The sequence below is a fragment of the Rattus norvegicus genome, chromosome 2 (assembly GCF_021556685.1).
Source record: "Rattus norvegicus strain SHRSP/BbbUtx chromosome 2, alternate assembly SHRSP_T2T, whole genome shotgun sequence".
NCBI lineage: Eukaryota > Metazoa > Chordata > Mammalia > Rodentia > Muridae > Rattus > Rattus norvegicus.
The window spans coordinates 132167084-132190061 of record NC_141535.1 but is presented as its reverse complement, the minus strand read 5'-3'; the positions used below and the strand labels follow the sequence as shown (position 1 = coordinate 132190061).

At 34.9% G+C, this 22978-nt stretch overlaps 1 long non-coding RNA gene across 1 annotated transcript in view; it reads right to left on the bottom strand.

Moving 5' to 3' along the window:
- The window catches only part of LOC102555656 (uncharacterized), a 348348-nt gene that overhangs the window by 299562 nt on the left and 25808 nt on the right, over nucleotides 1-22978 (bottom strand). Inside the window, 1 exon segment of the long non-coding RNA NR_190574.1 lies at nucleotides 17180-17320. This is a non-coding gene — a long non-coding RNA (uncharacterized LOC102555656).

Here is a 22978-nt window from a genome sequence, read left to right as displayed (position 1 = left end):
GCACAACAGGGGTCCCATTATGTGGACTTAGGCCTTTTACAGAACTGCCCTAGGCATTGGGTAATTGCTCATAAGATAAAGGGCTACATTATGAATGCTACATAAATCTTTTGTGTCATATTTTACAAATTATATTTTGGCACTGTATTACCTTTGAGCACCCTACAGATGTTTTTCAAAACATTTACCTCCCCTTATATTTTCTGGGACCTAAAGCCATAAAGGCTTCTCTGTTGGATTTCCACTGCACAATTCTCATTTAAAAATATTTTCCAATTCTTGTTTTGATTTATTTCAAGTCACCTGTGTATCAAATGACAAGCCAGCTGGTTGCTGACCTTTAAAAATTCCCAGAACTTTAAGAGAAAACCATGGGAAACCTGTTCAACACATTGCTCATTTCATAATTAGACTAACACTTTTACTCTACAAAACCTAAATATATTTATATTGTGAGAATTTTAATGCTATTATGTAAATGGAGCATGCAGTATTTTGTTAAGATATATACTCTATGATCACAACAATGATTTCTTTTTAAGATAATTCTTTATTATTTTATCAATATATAGTTGAGATAGAGAAATCAAAAGAAAGCCATTTTAAAATTCTGTAGGTATTAATTTTTGCTGGATTTTGATTTTTATGTTAAGATTTGTTTTTCTCTTAATTACATTTTTGCACGTCTTTCTGTCACTCTATAAACTAGGTACAGCTATGTATGGATACAAGAAAAATGAACTGTGATAGATGTCCTACAGATGGGATTTCAGGCAGTTGTGAGCCATTTAACACAGGTTCTGGAGCTGAATTTTGGTCCTCTTCAAAGCTGTATGAAGTACTGATTATCTAGTATTATCTTATTTATTAAATACTATTAAATACCTAATCTATTACTAGTCCTTCTTTCCAGTCATAAATTTTTTTTCAATATAAAATACCAAATCCAGAACATTGTAAGAGCTGTCCTCGGAGGTTAAACTTCAAACTCGATGCTTGCAATATTGACAAATCAATTTAATTACTTTCAGGTGCTCAGGTATGAACTTTAATAGATTACCCTTAAATAGTCGAAATAGCCAAATATTGTCAAAGCAACGAACAGTATACATGTTTGAAATAATGAAATTAAATCATAGAGTACATGAGAGTTGTAAATTGCCACTCCTGTAGAAAGACATCTTTCCGAGAGAGCAGGATTTCATTGGGAATCATTGGCATCTCTATTTTCCCACTGTGATGTGTTAGGAATGATACCTACCAGTCTCAGAGGTAAAAAAGAAAAATGACCTATTTTGAACTCTATAAGGTATATTTCTCATATCAGTATTTTACATTCATTTTATGCGTCACTGAAAGTATTTATTGTGACTTTCAGGTAACAGATTTTATTCAGAACTCAACTTAGAAACTGCAGTAGCAGTGAAGCTCTACTCTCAAGGTGATATACTACTGAGACAGCCAACCAGTAACAGAAGTGGCCTTGTTTTGGTGTAGCCAAGCAAGAACTGTACTGAGGAGCTTAAAAGACAATTTTGATCATAGAAGACATTTATAATCTCTGAGATGTTCCTGTGAAATTTCTAAGTCTGAGTGCATAGACCAAACTATGTTCATTCCAAAGAAGAGCAGGAAAAAGAGAGGAAACAAATTGCTCTGCTTGATCTTGCACTGCTGAGGAAACAAGAACCAAGGGGGTTGAACAACTGCTTGATCTTATTCTTTACTGATGGTAAATTCTAGAATTTTGTAGAATAGTTTTAAAATTACAGTTAGATAGCTATATGAAACTGTGAACAAAATGTGTTTAGCAATGGTTTTATCCCTGTGTCCATCCCCCTCAATCCCCTCTTCATTCCTGTCTTGCTTCAGGTACTTTTCTTTCTGCCCATCCCTTATAAACTGCTTGAGTAGGAAGACATCTTTACCAACAAAGATTTTATTTTAAGTTATACAAGTCTCTTATGAAAATGTACCCTGTATATATATATATATATATAAAACATGTATATAACAAGGCCACTTCTGTTCTGTTACTAGTTGTCTGTCTCAGTAGTGTACCACCTTGAGAGCAGAATTTTATATATATATATTTATATTCTAATATATATTTGAAAATGCTGTACTATAGAGGAAAATAAACATACAAAAGTAAGAGTAAAAGGTAGGCCCTACATTTAAGCAATTAAAGAGATGCCAAATATGAGTGGCAATAAAATCACAAATTCTGGAAACCACAGCCCTAGCAAATGTCATTTATTTTGTTTCAACATATTATCTACAATGGTGCATAATTTCCTGTTTTTAAATCTTATTTTTCTAGGGAGACAAATGTTTATATTTTTTGTTGATCATATGCATTTTTTATTTGTTTCCAGCAAGTAAACTCTCCTTAGATCTTTCTTTTTTTTTCCTTTTTTCCTTATTTGAATATTTATTTATACAAAATGTGGAATGCAGATGACTTCCCCATCTAAAATGCTTTCTCTGTGTGCTCAATATTTTGCATTTATTCTTTTTTATTGGATTTTTTAATGTACATTTCAAATGTTATTCCCTTTCGCAGTTTCCCTCCATAAAGCCCCTATCCCATGTGCTCTCCCATTTCTTCTATGAGGATGTTCTCCCATCCAACCCACCCCTTCCCAACTCTGTGCCCTGACATTTCACTACAACAGGGGGTCTAGCATTGGCAGGACCAAGGGCTTCTCCTCCCATTGTTGCTCAACAAGGCCAATCCTCTGCTACATATGTAGCAGAAGCTATGGATCTGTCCATGTGTATTCTTTTGGGTGATGGTTTTGTCCCTGGGAGCTCCAGGTGGTTGGTATTTTTGCAGTTATGGGTTTGCAACCCCCTTCAGCTCCTTCAATCCTTTCTCTAACACCTCTAATGGGGACTCCATTCTCAGTTCAATCGTTGACTGCTAGCATTCCCCTCAATATTTGTCATGCTCTGACTGAGCCTTTCAGGAGACAGCCATATCAGGCTCTGGTCAGCATGCACTTCTTGGCTTAATCAATATTGTAGTTTTGATGACTGTTATGTATATGGGCTGGATCCCCAGGTTGGGCAGGCTCTGAATGGCCATTCCTTCATTCTCTGCAGCAAAAATTGTCTCCATATTTTCTCCTGCAAATATTTTTGTTCCCCCTTCTAAGAAGAACTGAAGAATCTGCACTTTTGTCATTCTTTTTGAGCTTCATGTGTTCTATGGATTGTATGTTGGGTTATCTGAACTTTTGAGCTACTATCCACTTATCAATGAGTGCATACTATTTGTGGGTTTTTTTGTGATTGGGTTACCTCATTCAGCATGATATTGTCTAATTCTACCCATTTGACTATGAATTTTATGAAATCATTGTTTTAATAGCTGAGTAGTACTCCATTGTGTGGTTATACCACTTTTTCTGTATCCACTCCTCTATTGAAGGACATTTGAGTTCTTTCCAGCTTCTGGCTATTATAAATAAGGCTTCTATGAACATTGTGGATCTGTGTCTTTGTTGTACATTGGAGCAACTTTTGGGTATATGCCAGGAGTGGTATATAGATGGGTCCTCAGGTAGTGCAATGTCCAATTTTCTGAGGAACCTCTAGACTGATTTCCAGAGTGGTTGTACCAGTTTGCAATCCTACCAACAATGGAGAAGTGTTCTTCTTTCTCTACATCCTTGCCAGCATCTGTTTTCACCTGAGTTTTTGATCTTAGCCAATCTTTTTGCAGTGAGGTGGAATCTCAGGGTTATTTTGATTTGCATTTCCCAGATGACTAAGGATGTTGAACATTTCTTTACTTACTCTTCATGATAATGAAAATATTTATTTATTGAAGTAAGCCAATTAAGATTACAAAATGATATAATCCTGGGTTACTAATGATTAAATTACTCTAAGGAGACTTACTTTATCAGTCTTTTTTATTGATGTGAAACAATTACTTGTGGTGGAAAATACAATGAGTATTTTATATGTATATATACATGTATATGTATATTATATAATTATATATGTATATGTGTGAAAAATTATTTAAATGTATGTATATACTAACCTGTATGTTGCTAAATTGCATACATCTTATATTTTTTGCTCATGCAAGTTAGCATACATAGATATATGTGTAGGTATGTTGATCATAAGTCCATGTCATCTTCTTCCTCAGCTGTTCTCTATATTACACTTAAGATACGATTACTAAACACTGGAGCCCACCAGTTAAGTTTTCTTGTTCAAGAACAGAGATTAGTGTTCTCCTTTGTCCCCCTGGAGAGTGTAGGTATCACAGTCAGACACAGCCATACCTGTCTTTTTTATGTGCATATTAGGGACCTGAAGTTAAGTCCTTTTGCTCTCACTGAAAGCACCATATAACCTAGATACAGCCCTTGATATTAAAGTGTTTTAGAATATAATTATATCATAGTATATAATGTATTATATATTACATAATATAATGATAGTCTTTGTTGTGTACACTTTATAATACATCTACAAGGAGTCTTGCTATGAGGAATAGATTCAACAATATATCTTACTTGATACTAAATCTCTTAAGTAGGAACATTTTCACATCATGTTTTCTTCTCTCAGTAGCTATGGTAAAAGATGTCATTAATGTAACTTTATTTCAATTTTTTTCTTTCTGTCTGAAACTTTCAAAGTTACTAACACAGCTTCTCTATGTCCACACTTGCTTATTTATCTCCTAAGTTTCTTTTAAATTGCTCTGCGTTAATACTCTAGTGACAGAAAAAAGTATACTGTTTCTGCTACCTAGGAAGACATAACAGGCACAAAGAACTGATTCATGTACTAATTATAATTAAACATGAAAAATCATTCTAGTTTTACATTTATTTATAAGAACATGCTTCAAATGAAATTGGGATACTTTAAAACACACACTTTTCAAAATATCTAAATACATCATTATTATTATAGTGAATGCTAACTCTCAGGAAAGTGAGCAGCTATTTCCCAAATATCTTCATAGAGGGACTCAAAGAGAGGGACCCCAGATGATATGCCCAGCAGTGGGCTGAGTGAAATCAAAGAGTCTACCTCCAGTAGAACGACAGGGACATCAAGTGGAGCGATGTTGTTGCCATCTCACACTCAAAAAATGTCACCCAAAATTGTTCCTGTCTGAAAGAACTACAGGGACATAAATAGAGAAGAGTCTTAAGGAAAGGAGGTCCAGTGACTGGCCCAACTTGGGATTCATCTCAAGGGGAGACTCCAATGCCTGATATTATTACTGATGCTATAATGTGCTTACAGACAGGAGCCTAGCATAGCTGTCGTCCAAGAGAGGCCTGACAAAAAGCTGACTCAAACATATGCAGATACTCACACCCAACTGATGGACTGAAGTCAGGGGACCCAGTGGTTAAATTTGGGGAAAGCTGGAAGAAGCTGTGAAGAATGGCATCCCCATAGAAAGACCAGCAGTCTCATCTAACCCAGACCCGTGAGATCTCTCAGACACCGTGTCACCAACCAGGCAGCATACACTGGCTGATATGAGACATATGCTGCAGAGGACTGTCTGGTTTACCCTCAGTGGGAGAAGACTTCCCTAACCACAGAGACTTGAGGGAGGCCTTGAAGGGTGAGGTGGAATGGGATGGGACATCGTTTTGAAGACATGGGTGGAGGAGAAATGGGGGAAGGCAGACTAGGATGGGGGACTGTAACAAAAAGTTAGGTTCCTTAGAAATTTCAAAAACACATCCATTCTTTCTCAGAGGTGAGGGAAAGCCTACAACTATTTACTGTCTTCATTCTGTTTAAATTCAAATTTCTTAGAGATATAGTGTAAGCTTACACAGCTCTTCCCCTGCATAGAGTGCTATGTGTAATGAATGCTATAAGTCACTGCATCACTTTAAATGCCTGGCCTCTCTCATTTCCCAGTGACCATCCAGATTTATTCCTATTTTCCAAATTCCTGTAGTCACAATATTATGGTGTTGCAACTGCCATTTATGGCAATGTCCCATAATAAAATAAAACTTTATTTGTATTTTTCTTCCTTTATTTCTTTTACTGAAAATGAAATTTTTAGGTGATATATTCTGATTAATGTTTTGCTTCTTCCTTACTCCGCCAATTTATTCCCTCCCCATTCCCATCTGGATTCACATCCTTTCTGTCTCATTAGAAACAAACAGACATCAAAGAAACGATCAAATGAAATAAAATATAATGCAATAAATCAATGTCAAACAAAGAGAAATAGAACAAAATAATGAAACAAGAAAAAAAAAGACAAAGAAACATACGTAGATACAGAACACACTTTTGTGTACATCGGATTCTCGTAAAAACCCAAACCCTAAAGGCATATTTCATCTTGTTCCTTTCTTTCTTTCCTTTTTTTTATTTTGCCAGAACTGCACTAATAGTTGTGTGTGTGTGTGTGTGTGTGTGTGTACACATATGCACTCATGTGTTTGTTTTGCTATGTCTGCTGTCTATTCTATCTAATCATTATTTTTTATATTTAAAATGTCTAACCTGAGCTGAAACTTTTTCTCAGTGTGTTCAAACACCAAGTCATCTCTACTTTCCTATCCAATTGTCGACTTAAATGCCAGTTTTAGTAAGCATTTTCTCTGACTTGCAAGTGGTGACAGATACTGGTTTAAAATTTTTCAATATAAATATAAAAATAACTATTTTGTTAGGTCTATTTTTTGGATCCTATTAAAAATATCCTTTATCAAGGGCACTTCACAGAGATTTTTTTTCAGTGTGAGCTTTACATGATATGGGAGCCCCAAGTGGGAAAGGAAAACCTTAAGAAAAATAAACAAACATGACTTTATACAATGGCTACCACCATTGTGTTGTGTAAAAGCCAGTTTAAGACTTTCAAGGAGTAGACTCAGGAAAACTGAGCAAGCTGTGTCTTTTCCATCCCCAGCTGCAGTTTTTCTATATTTTATAGGAGATGACCATTTGGTTTCTGTGTAGCAGGGCATCTCACACATGTAGCTCTTATGGCATTGAGGGAATGAAAATCTTAGAGAAGATAGGGAGTTTCAGAGGTTTCCATGCTGGAGTTTTGTACAATTGTGTTACAAATTGTGCTAGAGTCTGGGGCAATAACTGCAAATGTCTGAAATCATCAGAAATGGAAGGATTGTATATAAAACAATAGATGCTTATCATAGAGCACTATGGTCCTTGGAGATACTGCACTTTTCTCTTTCTTTCCTTGTTTCTTTCTTTGTTTCTTTCTTCCTTCCTTCCTTGTCTTCCTTCCTTCCTTTCTTTTTTTCTTTTCCTTTTCTTTCTTTTCTTTTTTTTGGAAGGTAGTCCTGACAGAGTGGAGCTACATGCCAGGGAGTCATTGAGAGGTACTCAAGTAATTTTATATAAAAATGTAAGAAAATGTTATGCTAACACTTGGGAAATTTCAGTTTTGATATTTATTTAGTAAATCACACAAAAATATAATAATGTAAGGTTTTCTAAATTTCTTCTAGTGACCTTAAAAATAAAAGAAAATGGAGTTAAGCACTGAGGAGAGCTGGAGGCTCTTTCAGTGGGTCAGTGTTCTGTTTTACACCTGCTTTTGCTCACAAACTGTGGTAGTTGACAAACTAGGGTGCCTGATACCACCATCGCGCTTTCACAGGCACTGCATGCATGCAGTACACAAGCAGACTAGAAGGTAGACACATACACAATGAATAAAAACAGATGATTTTCAGTGTACAAAAATTTCAACTTAAATGAAAAAAATTCACCTTTTTAACAAAGATAAAATATGTTGAATTTGAGGTTTCAAGGGAGCAATTAATGCTGGACACAAGGGTACACATAAGCAATGATTCGTTAAGGAGCAACCACAAAGATCCAGGCACAGCACTGGATTCTGTCAAGCTGAGTTGCATATGGTTGTGTGTGATTGTAGTGCACGGAGCTGAACTCTGCATCACCAGAGCATCTCCTTTACTCACACACCCATATCTCCAGCCCTAATATTTTGAAATTGACATCACTCTTAGAAAACTGTTTTTTATGAATTCACTAAAATATAAAATAACTGTACACAAATACTATGAGAACCCTAATCCCAACATTATGGGAATCATGCTTCCAAAGTACAGTGGCTGGCTTCTCAGGTTTACCATCCATGGCAATTTCAATACAACAAGACTAAGAAAACCTTTCATTCTCATTATTTACATTATCAACCTTTACAACATGTGCTAATAGTTTTACCTTCTCTTCCTTCATTATTCATTTGTGGCAGGTCACCAAAAATTAAAGACCCCTCGATTGCTGTCAAATTAGTAACTCCTACCATACCTGTCTGCACCTTAATTCCAAATATGTTTTGGAGGATCAATATGAGTGAGTCATATTTCTGCTACATACTTTACTGCCTTTTATGTTCAAGGAAAGTTTATTTGCATATTATAACATCAAAATCTCTTTATGTTCTCACATAAAATAACATTTTAAACTTTATTTTCTATCTTCTCCTCGCCCACCATCCAATACAGCTGATCAAACACATCCTATAAAACCCGTTGTAGTAAATTACAGAGAGATATTCAAATGACAACTCTTTGAACTCTACTACTTTACCAGAGGGGGAAAAGAAGACTCTCTTTCCATTAGACAGATGCTAAAAGCTAATAGTTCTAAAAAGCTTATAAAGTACTGTTCTTATTTATAAGTATTTAATAAGACTTATTACTATTACTGTTTTTAATGGTAAAAATAAAATGGTCTCATTGTGTCCAGTAAATACTGTTTTTTAATGGATTTTTTTATTTACACTGCAACTGTTATTTCCTTTCCTGGTTTCACATTTGTAAACCCCCTATTCCATCCCCCTCTTTCTTCTATAAGTGTGTTTCCCCCTCTCGAACCACACTCCTCCCTGCCTCCCGACCTTGACATTTCACTACACTGGGGGTTCCAGCTTTGGCAGGACCAAGGGTTTCTTCTCACATTGGTGTCCAACAAGACCATACTCTGCTATATATGCAGCTGGTGCCATGGATCTGTCCATGTGTAGTCTTTGGGTAGTGGTTTAGTCCCAGGGAGCTCTGGTTCATTGGTATGGTTGGACTTATGGGGTTGCGAGTCCTTCAGCTTCTTCAATCTTTTCTCTAATTCCTCCAATGGGGACCCTTTCTCAGTTCAATGGTTTGCTACTAACATTCACCTCTGTATTTGACATGCTCTGACTGATCCTCTCAGGAGACAGCTATATCAGGCTCCTGTTAGCATGCACTTTCTGGCTTCATCAATATTGTCTAGTTTTGGTGGCTGTATATATATGGGCTTGATACCCAGGTGGGACAGGCTCTGAATGACCATTCCTCAATCTCTGCTCCAAACTTTGTCTCCATTTCCTCTCCTATGGATATTTTTGTTCCCCCTTTTAAGGAGGACTGAAGCATCATGAGCTTTATGTTGTCTATGGATTGTATCTTGGGTAATCGAGCTTTTGGGCTAATATCCACTTATCAGTACTATTATTTTAATTATTTTTTGGGGGGGAATGGAGTAGCAGGGAAGAGAAGAAAAGAAAAGGAAGGGAAGAGAAGGGACTGGAAAAGAAGGGTAGAGGAATGACAGGAAAGCAAGAAGGAAGAGAAGGAAGAAGGGAGGGAGGGAGAAAAGAAAGGGAAAGAAGGAAGAGGGAATGAAGGAGGAAAGGAGGGAGGAAGGGAAGGACGGGAGAAAGCGAGAAAAGTTATATTAGTTACTGCTAATTTATAGTATTTCTTTTATTTTTGCAATTATAATTACATCATTTTCCATTTCAGTTACTTATCCCCAAAACTACTGTACATGAATCCTTTTTCTATTAAATTCATGGCCTGTGTTTGTTCTCATTTTTGCTATAAGCATACATGTATATGTAATATGATATGTATGTGTAATATATATGTATACAATATATAATGCATATGCTTATGTACCTACACACATATTCCAAACATATTGTGCTCAGTCTGACCTGTACCACTTCTGTATATGCCCTTATGTCTGAGCGTTTGGTATATGACAACCAATTGCTATACTCTTTCTTGGAGAACATTATTCTCTCACACTCAGGATTCCTTAGTTGCCTGAAATTCTTTGTGTAAGGCTAAAGCTTTGTGGGTTTTGCATTCACTTTGGCATGTCTATTGTTGCTGGCTTTGTTGAACTCATAATATTGAGCTTGCAATTTTTACCCTACACACTGAGCTGAGGGCCTGACTTAGCCTTTAGAATGAATGGCATTAGGTGGGACACAGCACTTGAGCAAGGTCAAAGACTGATAATCTCTGGCTTTGTAACTCTATCTTATTGTGAGGTCCAGAAGCTGATGGTCTCTGGAAACTACTGTTTATTCTAGTAAGTGCAGGTTCACTTTTCTTACTATATTGTATTAATAAGCACTGGTTATTTTTCTCTTACTATATTGTGCTAATAAACACTTGTTACTTACTATTCTGTAGCTAAATGCTACTGGTTTCTAGTAATGAGTTCCTGCTGACAACAGCAGGGAATTAAGATGAAAAAAAAAAAAAAGACTTAATTGCCAGGACTTTAATCTCTCTGGCTCAGGGACCTCTTGCTGCCAGGTGAGATGTTACTTAACTTTTCCTGAACTGGAGAGGAAAGGTAAGGGGAGCGGAAAGAATGGAAAAGAAAGAAAATCATTTACACAGACATCACGCACAGACACACACACACACACACACACACACACACACACACACACACACACATATACACACTTATTCACCTAACACATGCTTGTTGGGCATGACCACTTGTCTCATCTCCATAAGTGTACATGCATAGGTGAATACATTCACATATATATTTATATACATATACATGTTCATACATATAGCCAAACAGATATTTTCATATATATGTTGATAGATGGGGCAGTGGCCCCAATTTGTGACCAATTTATTTCTCTTCATTGGCCTTTTATATATCCTCTTAGACAAAAAGTTCTTTAGCAGATTTCCTTATAGATAAGATGTTACATAAAAGGGGAGTTACAGAAGGGTGTTCATAGTAAGTTCAAAGCAGTGATTCATTCTATAAGCATATTATAATTTCAAAGTAACATTTTCACATGGTTTTATTTTATCATAGTGCACACCTGTGAATTCATCCTTGGACTTGACCTAGAATCATTTTCCTTGATCACAAATTTGTCACAAGTCTAATTCTTTCATTAGTGTAATTCTGAAGACTTATTGTTTTCCTTATTATGCAACTTTTACCTAGTAATCGACAAGAAGGGGGCACATTCCACCCTTTTTTTTAAAAGCACTGTGCAGTTTATTAACCATTCAAGTTCAGTAGCGTCTGGCGAGATTGGGAACAGAATTGGGATCGCAAAGTGAACGAATATTCAGCATCTAACAAGTTGGACGAAGCCACTACATACTCTTCACAAACATCTTCCACAGTCAATACAGTACTAGCCATTAACCCAGCACACCGAGTGCACCAGAGTGGAAAAGATGCAACGAGAAAAATAGCTATGTTAGAAAGACCAACACTTATTTTTAAAAAGAGCAAAACACTTTCAGTTTATCCCCTTGAGCCTTTAAAACATCTCATAGTCTGATCTACTTATATGGTGCAATATCAGCTTTCAAAACATTTATCAGGAGGGAAAAAGTAAACGACACTAGCCAGTACAGTCTTTGGATATTTAGGACGGAGTCAGGGAGAAAGTCAGTTCTCGGAACAAATAGTCAGCCTCCCAGGCTCCGTCTTGTCTGCAGGATCTTTGGATTCTTTGTTCTAGTGCACCTCTTCCATGCAAAGGCTCCAGCTTGTCTGCCGTTTGCACCTCCCAGTTCTCTTTGTGAGCCTCCATTTTGTGGGTCAGTTTCTTGTCTGCCATTTTGCTGAAGTTGTTGTTCTTCTCGATGGCTTTCTAGAGCACTTCTTTCTCATGCTCCTACTTATCAGCAAGCTGCTTCAAGAAGTCTGCTTCAAGAGACTTGCATCTTTTTTTCTGAAGCTTGACTCAGTGGTTAAGAGCACTTACTGACTGATCTTCAGAGGTTCTGGATTCAATTCCCAATAACCACATGGTAGCTTACATTCTACTCTTCGTCCCAACTTTGTTACATCTTTCTCGCAAAATGATTGAAACTATCTCATGAGATTTTCTTCTTAAAATTATTTGAATCAAATAAGAAACTGTATAAAGTCATTAATTCATCTAAACAGCATTTATTTACAAAAGTTCACCATCATGTTGATCTGCAGGGGATTTGCCCAATATGGTGCCCAGGAATCATTAAGCTATGTAACACCGAAGAGAAAGACATTTGTGCAGGAAGAACAGTACTTGGATGAAGACACCAAGCACTCTGCATCTTAGAACTCAGCAACTGCAACCAATGCAAAAGGGTGGGCCATCTCTAGAAAATGTATTTGGATGCAGTAGTCTTTCCTAGATTGCTTCTGATAACACAGGAAAAAAACAAAACAAAACAAAAAAAAACACATAACTTTTTCTCGTGACTTATGTCACCACAATTATATTCTCTCTGTTCTGTCTCCACTATATTATGTAAAATGCTAGCAAATCCATTTTCTCTAGATTTAAAGCATATTTATAGAATTATTAAACTTTATTTATGGACTAAATTGCAAAGTGTAATTTTTCTTATTTGATAACAATTTTCTATTATTTTATTATGCTTCTTGATCATTCTAAGAGCAATAACTGACAGACATTCAATTTGTCAGTATTCTCCATTGTTAGAGGGCTGGTTCTGAAGGTACTCAGGGCATTCCTAAGCACTGAGTTTAATTCAATATTCAGCTCTTCCATTTACCTAGTAGCTTGTCTCTGAAATTTATTCCATTCCTTTTTGTATCTATGTCATCGTTTTAAAGAATAATATACTAAAGTGTAATATATATTTATTTAGTGTAGTATCTGTGTTTGTGTGTTTGTAAAGAGACATAAATTAATTTTTAATGTTGCATTAAATAATAAAAATATGCACACAGTTCACTGGTAGTAAATATAGAAAGAAAAAAAAGTGTAACAAAGGTATTTAAACAGTAAAATCTAGGTCAATGAGCTGGCTTAGTGGGTAAGGACACTTGCAACCAAGCCTAACAATTTATGTCATTCTGTTGAATGCACACAACAAAACTATACAAGTTGTCATCTATACTCCTTATGTACTCCACTACAGTTCCTAACATGGATAAATATAGAAACTTGAAGAAAGCATATAGAAATTGTTTCTCATTCATTGTTTTTATCTATAGGATAAAAAAAGGAAAAAAATACTAAATTCTGAAGCAAAACACATACCTAGGAGAAATCTCAATCTTTAGCTATTGATGCTCTGAATGTGAATACTGTATCTGAGAATGTTTTCTTATTTATCACAGCCTAGCTTTGAATGGCTGAGCTATCTCTCCAGCACATGTACACACTTATCTTTAAACAAGATTTACTGACCAGGTTTTTCTGTATGAACTTTGAAACATTGGGCTCATGAGTTCAAATAAAGAATATGTTTGAGGTGGGATAGAGAGGTGACTGGGTAATTAGAACATTCTCTTCTTGCAGGAGATCCCTCTTTAGCTCCCAGCATTGACATCAGGAGTCTTACAGTGGCTTAGAACTACAGCTCCAGAAAAGCAACAACTTTTGGCCTAAGCAGGTACCTGCATTCTTGTGGACACACACATGCACACACACATAATCTAAAACGTAAAAAAAAAGTATTAAAATACATTTGATTGTTTTTCTCATAAAGTTGAAGTGACTAGGGAATATAAAAACCTGAAGTGAACTTCTTTTATATTAAAACAAAAGAACTAAGAAAACTGCACTAGGTCCATTATAAATGAAATTCAAATGTTAATGAAATTATATGAATGTGAATATCTGATTTTCCCATTTAGTCTTTACTATGCCCATCTTATTCTAATTCTGGTTCAGTGTAATGGCTTCTTTTCTCTGTTCACTTTCATGCATATTCAATTGCATTAAAAATCTGTAATAGATTTGGAAAGTAGTAATTTTGCACTTGATCTTAGCCCAAAGGCCGAGAGCAATGGAAAGAAGTAATTTTTAAAGAGTTAAAATGAAAAGATTTTATAGACCTCCCCAAATACTATGCATTTGCAAATTGTAAAATAATTTAGTTTGGATGTATATCTTATATGGGATCTGCTTCTTTTCTAAAGATAAAGAATATAGTAAGACATGACTGCATAATATTAGGATGAAACTTTAATGAGAATATTGTTATATGAATTTGATATGTTGATAATAGGGGTAGAAATGAGTCTTTTAACATAATCTTAGAGATAAATAAAAATAACATTTTGAAAATCATAAAGCTAGGAAAAGTTTCTGCTCTATCCATGTTTATGTTGATGTTATTCTAATATCACCATTATGAATTCAACTGGGAAAAAAGGAACAGATGAAAAAGCAAAAGGAAAATGTGTCTCTGTCTTTCTCCTTTGTCTTTGTTTCTCTTTCATACACATACAAACACAAACACACACAAATATGATGGAGTTCATTAGTCATAAGGCAAATGTAATTATATGTTTGTATAAAAATGTATATATATTGAGATTATGAGGCTAAATAAGCAAAAATCAGAGACATCTTTCCTATAATATGTAATATAGTTATGTCCTAAAACTATAAATTTGTGTAGAAAGAAGACAACTGTGGAAGATTATCCAATGTTTGAGAGTGGGAAATAGGGTAAGACAGAAAAATAAAGAAAAAATATGGTCCAATGAATTATATACAAGAATGAAGGTGATAGTCACTTAGTATAATACATTTAAGAACAATTAATATGTGGACTTTTGAATGTGAACCTTTGGGTGTCCAAAGTAAACCTCTCCTGCCATATAATGCCAAGCATGTGAGTAGTAATAGGAAAGACATGAAACCACCCTTTTCAGTTTATTATGGGGAAGCCATGTTCCAACTAAGCTCTTGGTCACTGCTGTCCACTGTACTCAGGTTGCAGAACTGTAAAGAAGTTATGTCCTTACAGTATTCATCAGTACAATATCCTGGTCAGAGCATCGTTGAATCACAGAAGTAAAGATGGCTTTGGTCTTTAAAGAAAAGAGTTTAGAATGTACAAAAACTGGACAAATCTCCTCTTTTGGTTAACTGGGCTTTCAAGGTTTATTAAAATGAGTTAACTTGATGTAAGAGCAATCTCATAATAATGCAAATAAAACCCTGAGGTTTCTCAAGTTCTAACACCTCTTAAAGATTTAGATCCCATTCATGGTTAAAAAGAAATTAGCAAAAATCTGTCTTCCTCTACAAATTGATTCACATTTTAGTAGGAACAGAATCACCAGGGGCCAAGCATCATAATTCTGCACTATGCTTTGTGACTTGTCCTTATAACACGAGATTTGGCAATTAACAGAGTTATTTTGAATAAGTATGAAATTGATGTTAAAGGATTCATATTTAAACAGAAAAATGAAATATGCAATCCAATATACATAAATAAAATATATATTTCTGATTAAGGATTTTAGGGTTTTCCTTGCCTGCATTTTATGTCAGGTAATGGTCCTGTAGCATTTTCCTGTGGATATTTATTAGAATATAATAAGTGAAATTTTCAATATTTAATTTCAAGTCAGTTTTCAACAATGAACTTTTCTTCAGTAATCAACACACACACACACATATATATATATATGTATATATATATATATATATATATATATATATAATCTACAATTTACTAGTAAAAACCTATTTTCAGAAATTTCCAGAGTTTTATAATTCAATATACATATTAAATATCTTAAACATATAACATAAGTTTATTAAATTTAAAAATAAATCTACATTTTGTATTTCTAAATGTTTTAATGAACCAATTTTTTCCTGTTTAAATTATAAAATAGAAGAATATATGTCAGTAGTTAAATTATTTTTTAATTATAAGACTGGAATTTAAACATATGCTTTCCACCTTTTTAATGCATTCTAACTTATCACTCTGAACTCTCTTTGCCTGGTTTCATCTTCTTTCCAAAATGATTGTAAATGGTAGAAGATAGAACTTTGAGAATGGCCACACTGCATTTCCTTCTTTTTAAAACTGTCTTGTATACACTTGCTGTCGTTATGGTTATTAGTGCTATTAGTCAATGTACCCAAGAAAACTGCTGGTTACAAACACATACACACATATAATGAGCAGTGATTTTCCACTCAAAGCAATTGAGCTGATATTTTGTATTCAAAATAACACTGCTGACAATGTTCCCATATGTTTTCACAGGAGTACAATTAGGGACAAAAGTAGTTATATATAAACTTTAGTTCTTTCTTAAGTACACTGTTCTTCATTGGCAAGAAACATAAAATGATGACGATAATAATAAAAATAATGACATATATGAAGAATAGCTATAAACAAGGATAATGCAGGAGTGGCCAGAATTGACCAACACAAAGTCTCCAAATGGGGAAAAGTCACAGGCAGTGACTTTTCTGTGCTTAGAGCTTAGTGATGAGATGGGAAGGAAAACAGAGATTTTTCTTAACAGGGTAGCACCAGAACAAGAAATAGCACTGTGAAAACTGTAGATAGATGACAGTGTGGGCACACTAGGAAATATGCTGAAAAGAACAAACATAAAATGCTTTTTATGATATCCACCTAGAGAACTATGTATTTGCAACATACTGATGATTGGCTTAAGCTCAGGAAGTCTAAAATTCTGATAACCAAAGATATTTTAAAAACATACATTTTGAAAAAAATAATGAATAATAAATGATATCACATTTAATCCAAAAATAATTATTTAAATGGCTTGCTAATATGGGTATTTTACCAAATTAAACTATGGTTTAAAGTATGAAGCTAAAGTATGCAATGGTGTGGTGATACATACTTGTGACCCTGGTACTTGTGAAGTACAAGCAAGAAAAATGGATATTCAATGTCCGTTTCTAACTGTCCAGTGATTTGGAGGTCAGTCTTGAGACTGTATGTTGTCAAACAAAAGAAAAGCAAGCAACCAAACATTCAAACAAAAAAATAAAAGCCAACTAAAACTCTGCTATTAATAACTTCTCAGCATTAATTTTCACCAAAGTCTTGTTCATTCTCATTTCTAGTCTGGTTCTTACCCCACAATCTGTACCATTCTGTCAAGCAAGTGACATTGTTTTCTTATGCTTTGATGAATTGTGATGCTGGATGTTGAATATTGGATTATGGCCACCGCTGTCACTGCTGCTGCTGCTGCTGCTGCCACCAAGTCAAGCCAACTGAAAGTGAAGTCAAATTTTGAACATTTTGAGTATGTACATTCATTTTATGTTTGGTGCTATTTCTTTGAAAGAGTGTTGATGAAAGAAAAAATTATTATTGATATTTTAAAATATAAATATTAGTCAATCCAGTACATTTATAAATCATTAAAAATCATGGATTCTGCTTTCTTATAATCTCTGTTTTAATTGGCTCATTATTAGGAACAACAAATTAGCATGTATAGCATTCTCCAGCTGTCTCTGCTTTCATTCCCATTTTTCTTAATAGTATTCTTGAAATGCGTGCCAAACATATAACTTAAATTCTGACTTATATTCAATAATGCATTTTGGTACCATCTTTGATTTTCATCTCATTGAATTTAAGGGCACAGATTATTTCTCATTCCCTGATAGTAGGTAATTCTAGTACCCCACTTTGTCCAACAAGAATGTCATCTCAAGAGAAATACAGAAAAACTTGAAAATCAAATGATTTCAATCATCCGATGGTCTAATGAATATTTTACACTATTCCATCCAAACATAAGGAATATTCTTTGTACTTAATAGAGCATGCAATAGTCTCTAAAGTACACCATGTCCTGGACCACAAAGAAATCTAAACAAATTCCAGAAATTAAAATAACTCCATGTATCCTGTCTGAAGATAAGCAATAAAACTTAATATTATCATCAATCATACCTATTGTAAGATCACTTTCATGGATATTAAACAACATATTACAAATGGACAAATGATTCCAAGAGGGCACTGAAAAGGAAAGCAAAGAATTCTTGAGACTGTATGAAATTCGAACTACAACACAATAAAAATTCTTGTAGACAATGAGCAAGCCCAAGTGAGAATTTTATAGTGCTGCACCAACATCAAAAATGAGAAAGAGCACAACTAGATTATTTAATAATGCAGCTCAAGAATTTGGAAAACAAGAAACCCAAGCTCCCCCCACAACTGCAATTTATAATAAAAGTCAGAGTAGAAGTTAATGGAATAGAGTCAAAGGGGGAAAAATCAGCAGGTCAAAGAGGTTGTTCTTTGAAGAAGCACATACCAGGTTTTTGATCTAGATAATCAAAAGAAAGAAATACCCGACCCAAATTAATAGATTCAGAGTTGAATAGGGAAGAATTACAACACACACCACAGATGTATATTCCTTCAAATTACAAATTTGTCTTAAACAAATGAATAAATTTCTAGGTTCACCCAAACATCAGGGTGACAGAGAGGGGTAAAATTAGCACAAAATTGGGTAAAGAAGACTTAACAATTGATGAAAGAATGGGTATCACACAAAGAGAGAGAAAACGATGAGGGATGAATAACACTAAAGATATACAAAGGGATAAGGATATATATGTAATATATATATATATTATAGTTTAATTGTATAATTGAAGTAAGCAATTCTGATGATAATACTTTTCCCTCAAACATATAGACAAATCTCCATGGCAGGAATGGGAGACTGGACTTTGAATTACTGATCAGTTGAGTGTAGCAGACCCCAGAAACAGTATAGGTTAATGCCCTACCCTTACACTCTATTTCTGAGGACATTACATAGTTTTATAGTGCTGCACCAACATCAACAAAGGACTTGGTGCAACTGAGTTGAAAATGACAGAAAGCCTCTACACTGAGAGATAGATTCCAAGATATTTGTAGGAGCTCTGAAAGCTTTCAATGGCAAAGAACAATGTATAGTTCTAGGCTGCAATAAAGCCTACAGACCACAGCAATGACAAGCAAGTCAAACCATTTTAAAAAGTACTTTTAAAATACTTATATTTCTACCTGATGATGGCCTGCTTGTTAGGAGGGAATTCAAAATTGGTGTAATAACTTTATCCAATTGTCTATACCTTGTTTGGTTGTTGAATGTAGGAAAAAAATTGCTACCTATTTCTTTAACCTGTAAAAATCTCTAACTGCATTCTTACTATACACAGATAATATTGTTTTTAACTCTCATCCAAGAATCTTATTGTAGAAAGAAATCATTTAAAAAAATCACAATTGGTCAAAATGTACACATCATCTGATCATAGATTTTCATCTCAAATTAATATACTACAATGCAATGCCTTCTTCTGAGGCTCCGAGAATAGCAAAGAACATAGGCATAATAATATTTTAAGAGCCAGAACACTAAGAAATATGTTTCCAGACAGCTGACAGTCTCTTTAAAATGAAGCAGTAATAAAGAAAAATGGAAATAAATAAAAGAATATGAAGTTAGAAATTAAGAGTACTGTGAGGGACAAGGTAGGGCTGGTGAGAGGAACTGGAGGTAGATGTGGGCTCTTCATATCATCATGATACATTGTATGACACTGTTGAAGAGCTAATAAAACTTTGTTACTTAAAAAACACAGTTGTCACATTCAGTCTCCATCTGCACCCAGAGCTGGGATCATCCCACAGCCCTCAGACACAAAATCTGACTGCAGAGGGCTGGTCTGCCAGAAGCACTCTCACTGCAAAGTACACAGGCTCACAGGCTCACAGGCCCACAGGCTCACAGGCTCACAGGCTCACAGGCTCACAGGCTCACAGGCCCACAGGAGGTAAAAGCTCCAGTCAGAGACAGCAAGAGCAACTAATATCAGAGATAACCAGATGGCAAGAGGCAAGCTCAAGAACATAAGCAACAGAAACCAAGACAACTTGGCATCATCAGAAACCAGTTCTCCAACCACAGCAAATTCTGGATATCTCAACACACTAGAAAAACAAGACTTGAATTTAAAATCACATCTCATGGTGATGATAGAGGACTTTAAGAAAGATATAAATAACTCCCTTAAAGAAATGCAGGAGAATACAAGTAGATAAGTAGAAGTTCTTAAAGAGGAAACACAAAAATCACTTAAAGAATTACAGGAAAACACAACCAAACAGGTGAAAGAATTGAAGAAAACATCCAGGGTCTAAAAATGGAAATAGAAACAATAAAGAAATCACAAATCGAGATAATCCTGGAGATAGAAAACCTAGGAATAAGATCAGGAGTTATAGACACAAGCGTCACCAACAAAATACAAGAGATTGAAGAGAGAATCTTAGAGGCAGAAGACACTATATAAAACATTTACACCATAGTCAAAGAAAATTCAAAAAGCATAAAGCTCCTAACCGAACACATCCAGGAAATCCAGGACACAATGAGAAGACCAATTCTAAGAATAATAGGTGTAGAAGAAAACAAAGCTTCCCAAATTAAAGGGACAGTAAATATCTTCAACAAAATTATAGAGGAAAAATTCCATAACCTAAAGATATACCCATGCCCATGAACATACTAAAAGCCTATAGAACTACAAACAGATTGGACCAGAAAAGAAATTCCTCCCATCACATAACAGTCAAAATACTGAATACACATACACACACACACACACACACACACACACACACACACACACGAAAGAATATTAAAAGCTGTAAGGGAAAATGGTTAAATAACATATAAAGGCAGACTTATCAGAATTACACTGAACTCCTCACCAGAATCTATGAAAGCCAGAAGATCCTGGACAGATGTCATACGGACCCTAAAAGAAGACAAATACATTCCAAGCTACTAGAGCCAGCAAACTCTCAATTTCCATAGATGAGCAACCAAGATATTCCATGACAAAACCAAATTTACAAAATACCTTTCCACAAATGCAGACTCACAGAGGATAATAGATGCAAAACTCCAACAGACAGGGGGAAACAAACCCTAGAAAAGGCAAGACAAAGATCTTGCAACCAAAGTGAAAGAAGCGAGTCACACAAACATAATTTCACCTCTAACAAAAAACAAACAAACAAAAAAACAAAAATAAAAAACAGCAAACAAACAAAAACCGCAGGAAACAGCAATCACTATTCCTTAAAAACTCTTAATATGAAGGGACTGAATTCCTCAATTAAAAAAAATAGGTTAACAGCCTGGAAACAAAAACAGGACCAAGCATTTTGCTTCATACAGGAAATGCACCTCAGTGACAAAAACAGCACTACCTCAGAGAAAAAGGCTGGGTAAAAATTTCCAAGCAAATGGCCTCAAGAACAAACTGAAGTAGCCATTCTAATATCAAATAAAATCGACTTTCAACCAAAAGTTATCAAAGAAAATAAGAAAGGACACTTCAAATACATCAAATGAAATAGGTAACAAGATGAAATCTCAATTCTGAGCATCTGTGCACCAAATGTACACTTACAAAAGAAACTTTACTAAAGCTCAAAGCATACATTGCACAATAGACAGTAATATTAGGAGACTTTAACACCCCACTCTCATCAATAGGCAGACCATGGAAACAGAAACTAACCAGAGACACAGTGAAACTAACAGAAGTTATGAACCAAATGGATTTAACAAATATCTATAGAACATATCATCCTAAAACAAAAGAATATTTCTTTTTTGCAATACCTCATGTTACTGTCTCAAAAATTTACCATATATTTAGGCACAGAACAGTCATCAATAGATACAAGGAGATTGAAATAATTGCATGCATCCTATCAGTTCACCACGGACAAGGCTAGTCTTCAAAAACAACTAAAACAACAAATAGCCCGAGTACACATAGAAGCTGAACAACACTACTCAATGACAATGTGGTCAATGAAGAAATAAAAAAGAAATTAAAGACTTTTTAGACTTTTTAGTATTTAATAAAATAAAGGCATACCATACTTGAACTTACAGAATACAAAAACCCCCCAAAACAAACAAACAAACAAAAAAACAAAACAAAAAACAATGCTAAGGGAAAACTCATAGTTCTGAGTGCCACCAAAAAGAAATTGGAGAAAGCATACATTAAGAGCTTGACAGCACACCTAAAACCTCTAGAACAAACAGAAGCAAATTCTCTCAAGAGGAGTAGACAGCAGGAAATAATCAAACTCAGAGCTGAAATAAACCCAGTAGAAACAAAAAATCCATACAAAGATTCAACAAACCCAGTAGTTGGTTCTCTGAGAAAATCAACAAGACAGATAATCCCTTAGTCAGATCCACCAAGGGGAACAGAAACATTAACAAAATTAAGAAAATCAGAAATGAAAGAGGCATAACAACACAAAGTAAGGAAATTCAAAGAAATTACCAGATCCTACTAAGAAAGCCTATATATAACCATACTGCAAAATGTGGAGGAAATGGACAATTTTCTAGACAGTTACTAATACCAATCTTGAATTAGGACTGGATAAACAATGTAAACACTCCCACAACTGCTTAAGTAATAGATGCAGTCATTGAAAGTCTCCCAATCAAAAAAAAAAAAAAAAAAAAAAAAAAAGCCAGAAACAGATGGGTTTAGTGCAGAATTCTATCAGACCTTCAAAGAAGAACTAAGACCAATACTCGTCAAACTATTCCACAAAATGGAAACAGAAGGAACACTACCCAATTCATTCTTCGAGGCCACAATTACACGTAAACCTAAACTACACAAAGACCCTATAAAGAAAGAGGACTTCAGACCAATTTCCCTCATGAATATTGATACAAAAGTACTCAATGAAATAAATTCTTCCAAACTGAATCCAGGAACATATCAAAATAATCATTTGCCCTGATCAAGTAAGCTTCATCTGAGAGATGCATGATGGTTCAATATATGAAAATACATCAATGC